Genomic DNA, 4,911 nt, shown 5'->3' on the forward strand with positions numbered 1-4,911 from the left:
ACACTCACAAGGGGCAATTTTACCCTTTCCTGTGGAGTCGCCGAGTTAGAATTGACTGCTGGCATTGAGTTTTGGATACCTAAGTCTTATTTTTAATGTGACCCGGGCGACTCTGCCATCAGCGTGTTATCTATTCCCTCAGTGCTGGGTCTCCAGGCTTCTCATAGCTCCCCAGGTTGTGAGTGGGTTAGCCATCTCTAGAGAGCAGAGCCTCATGGATTGGTTTTATAGAGGAATTTCTGGTTTTAGAATAGCAGTTACTTTGCTCTTCTAATTCTTAAGAAGTAATAAAACTAATTTGCAGCATATAAAAATCATCCTTTTGGTACCAAGTGTGTGTGTTGTCCTTGGCAACATGAGATACACTTAGCACTGACTTTCGTTACCAAAAAAAAGTCTGAACACTAAGTTATTGAGCAGTTTTCTTTTCCGACTTGAGTCATCTCTTGATATTTGCCTGCTTCTGCAACTTGATTTTCAAGGTGTGATGGGAACGTTGCGCTTTCAGGAGAGCCCCATCCAGACTCGCCCTTTCTCCTCTCCCGTTGTAGTTCGTGACCACCAAGACCTCTTTGACTCATGGTAGGTAAACCTCATATTCAGCAGATTGAAGCACTGCCATGGTTACAGCCCCTGTGTTGTCAGTGTCTTCTAGCACTCTGCAGGGCAGCATTCCAATGTGCTCGGTAGGGTTATCATTGGCCAGCTTTTGGAAGTAGATCACCATGCCCTTCTTGCTAGTCTGTCTTAGTCTGGAGGCTCTGCTAAAAAATGATCCCCACAAAGCACGTCATTCATGACCGCTGTCTGTAGTTGTAGAACCAGATTTCCCATTGGTTGGGTTTCTGTCCATTGACCCTGGAAAGTGAAAGATGTCTCTATAGCTTTTAGAGTATATGGCTGGAGTGTTTTAGTTCCCCCGTTCCTCAGCGTTCTACTCATTACTTGATTAAGCAACAATCACTTGTTGTGTTCCTGTGACATTTGCTGTGTAGACTTAGTGGGGTTGGGGGAAACACTCTCCTTTTTATTCTTACCCCATTTGGTTCAAATAATCATCGAAGGCCCGCCAATGGAGTATTTCGAGCCTTACATTCAGAAAGGAGGAGAGACTTTTAGACTTTCTAGTTCATTCTTTGTGCATTACTGAAGATGAACTGATATCCAGCAATGGGAATGGTCTGCAAAGCTCTTGCCTAAGAACCTCTCTGCCAGGTGGGAGCCCATCTCTCCCACGACACCCATACCTTCCAAGAGAAGTAGGAATACTGAAAATTGGCCATGAGAAAACGGAGTTTTAGAAAGCTGTATTAGGCCTGATGAAACCCGCATGCATCTTTTTTAGGGTAGTGGACCGATATTTTTGTTTCATATTTATTATTCTCCCTGTTTTCCAGCTATGGGTTTGCAAGTGCTTCAAAATATTAAATATGAAAATCACTAAAAAATCTACACACATTAAGCTATTTATCATCCATATATCTCCTTTTTTAATTTAAAAATTTTTTAGTTCTTTTCTCAATAGTAAACTGATTGGGGATTTATTATCTTTACCCTCTGCATTTGCATCCCCCACCCCCCGGTCATTTGCTGAAAGTGTACTGCCCGTGCTGGTTGGCACTTACATCTGTTTTCTGAATAACAATTGCAGGATTGTGTAGCACTAGAATTCATGTGTGTATGATGCCCTTATCTGGTTGATTCATGCAAACAGGAACCGTTTATGTGACGTGTTTTGCCAAGGGCTGGGCGCCGGAGAGGCTGCTGCTGTGCAGCTGGTTATTGTTGCGATGCACACTCTTTCCTTGGTCTAAACGGCCAGTGGTCTGAGGTCTTACTTCTTGTTCTAGCAGGGGACTGACAGTTCCTTGTTATTTCCTATTTGGGGATAAACTACTTAAAACCCAATATAGAATTGTCACCCAGAATGGTTATATAAAGTACAGTTGGAAGTTTTTCATGAATCTCTCTGCTTTCTCCCATTACCAGTGTAAGCCCAACTTGTTGTAGGGAATTTGAATTTACAGAGAAATAGACTAAATTCAGTATTTTAAATACTCCAGGATTCTGACCCTGATGATAACAAATTATGGTCTCTTCCCATTAGTCCTCATAACATATGTATACATTTAACTAAATCTACATTACATTATATTAGTTTGTATTCCATTTTTAAAATTTAACATTACAGAAGCATTTCCTGTGCTGTGAAGTACTCTTAAAAACACATAGATGGACTGTACATAGATGGAATGTACACAACATCATCGTTTTGGTTTTAATTACATTGATCTCCCTCAATTTCAGTGCTTAAGTGTTGACATGGTTTTTGGCTTTTCTGCCACATGTTGTAGTGGGCCTGCTGGTGCACAAATGTTTCTCTATTAGCATCTATGTTTTTATTTATTTATTTAATTATTGCATCGATGTTTTTAAAGGTAGTTTTACTGGTGGAAAGTACAAGGGGGGAAAGTTTCATAATGTTTATGGATTCATTGTGTATCCTGCTACTTTGCTTTCCAAATGTACCAGCTAGTCTTGGGTCAGAGTGTTTATTTCGCTGCCCATATTGCATTTCAACATTTTTTTCATGACCGAAATCATAGAAGAAAAATATAAATCTTGTTCAATTCATTGGTTACAGATAAAGCCCAGGAGTTTTATTCATTTTTCAAGGCTATCTGTGTTTTTTCTTTTAGTGGTCCCTAATTTTTTTCAGCGGCCCCATGTTAGGAGCTTCTCAAGAGGTGTGGAGGGCTGGGGGAACCACGAGGCTGAGGGTAGGGAAGGGGTCCTCCCGCTGGGCTAACTGGGCCAGTAGCCCTAAAGCCAGCGTTCACATGCCATGCTGGGAATTCATCCCTTCATTCATTAGGTAATTACGAAGGGTTTGCTATTTTCGATGCAGAGGATGGATTGGGCTGTTCTATACTGTGGTGGTCTTACCTCACTGCCTTGTGGTGAGGATGCATAGACAATTTTGTATAAAGCACTTAGCACAGATAGAGTAAGCTGGTGTGACTCCTGTTATTACTTCTGCCGTGCTTCTTTTAGTACCAGCGCCAAAAATGAAACACAGTGTCCATAGTCTCCTAATCACTCATTCATTGATAGACTATCATAGACCACGTACCTTAAACCCGAGTGGCTTCTCACCCTTTCTGTGTTAGCTCCTTTGCTCAAGTGAGTTGCCATTCTTAGGGGAACACTTAGGGAATCTTCGCAGGGTCCAAGCAAGCCACAAGACCCAGGGCAGACTTGTAGGCTTCTTGGAGCTTCTTCAATTTGCATCTGTTCAGTAGAGATGTTGCCAAAGTTGATGTCTGGAGAGAAAATGATTCCCAGGGAACTATCCCTTTTCTGGCTGTTTGGAGTCAGATAATGCCAGTGGTTCCTGCAACTCATCAAAAGGTTGGTACCTTTGCAGGTAAGACTGAAGATCTACTTCCAACAAGCCAGCCATTGAAAACTCTGTGGAGCTTATTTCTACCCTGCATTGTACGGGAAGTTTCCGTGAGTTGGAACCAAGTTCAGTGGTAACTCTGGGTGTTTATTCCATTAGTGTGCGAGCTCAGCTAGCTGATTTCCATCAATCCTAGTGGAAGAATTGAAAAGGACAAGGACTACCTCTGCTTTCCTCGGTCCTTCCAGATCCTGCTGTCTGAGATTCCAGTTTTGATGCAGGTGAGACAGGCACCGGGCTGAGAGGGCACACTGCTTTCTCTTTCTTTCCTCCAGGCCCCGGAAGATGCTAGGGAAGGATATTTTTCTCCATCGACGGGCCTGGTTCCCATCACTACTATTTCAAAACATGACCAACTTTTTTAGTTGAAAAGGAAATCTTTCAGGTTCTAAAGATGAAGGTGTATCTTAGTGTTTCTTAGTAGGATGCCTCAGGCAGCTGGCTCCATCTGTGTCTGGATGTGCCCTTGTCCCCATCTGCGAAATGGGGTAAGTAAACCTACCTGCTTCAAGGTGTGCTGGTAGGATAATAGAGCTAGCTGAGGTCAGGTCTTCTAATCTCAGGTTGGGGTCCTGCTTGGTTTCTTCTTGGTTGTACTGAGAAGATAACTAAGTTTCCCTTACTTGAGAAGACAGGATCTAAATGGAGTCTCTCTTCTGAGGTTGTTGGAAGAATGACTGACTTTGTCCACATGACAAGTGCGTATAAGTAACGTCTCACACACAGCCTGCTCAGGAAACATGACCGTGTGCTAGATGTCCTTATTATTGTACAGTGCATAAGACAAAAGAAGTGCCAGGGAAGCTTGATAACTTTTACTGTTAAATGAAAATTGATGATAATCAAAATGTTTTAAAATGTCGATTTTATAAAGAAGTTCTTATTGGAAGGGAAAGTGAATCAAGTATGCTGATTCCCTTTCCTCATCCCAAATAAGAAAGCAAAACCAAAAGCTCTCCTGAAGTGGAGAACCGCACTTCTGACTCTGGAAGCATGGCTGCTTGTTTTCACATCGTCCTCTTGGTCTCCTGCTCATCTCTTACCTGACATCAGAGGCGGGTAAGGGGCAGGCTCTGGGTCAGAATCAATTAGAGCAGTGGTTCTCAACCTTCCGAATGCCACGGCCCTTTCATACAGTTCCTCGTGTTGTGGTGACCCCCCACCCATAAAATTATTTTCATTGCTACTTCATAATTATAATTTTCTTACTGTTATGAATTGGGTGACTCCTGTAAAAGGGTCGTTTGGCCCCCTCCCCACTAAAGGGGTCACGACCCACAGGTTAAGAACCGCTGAATTCGATGAAAGTGAGTTTGGCTTAGTTTGCGATATAAATTCCAACAAATGGTTCAAAACCAACGGTAGGGAGGGGACGGGAGGACTGGTAGGGAGTGACCACGGTCAAGGCAACCATGAGGAACTACTGAAGCCAGAATGGACTGATCATG

This window comes from Echinops telfairi, unplaced genomic scaffold (genome assembly GCF_000313985.2).
Source record: "Echinops telfairi isolate 266 unplaced genomic scaffold, ASM31398v2 ScPeMD7_31;HRSCAF=116, whole genome shotgun sequence".
Lineage (NCBI taxonomy): Eukaryota > Metazoa > Chordata > Mammalia > Afrosoricida > Tenrecidae > Echinops > Echinops telfairi.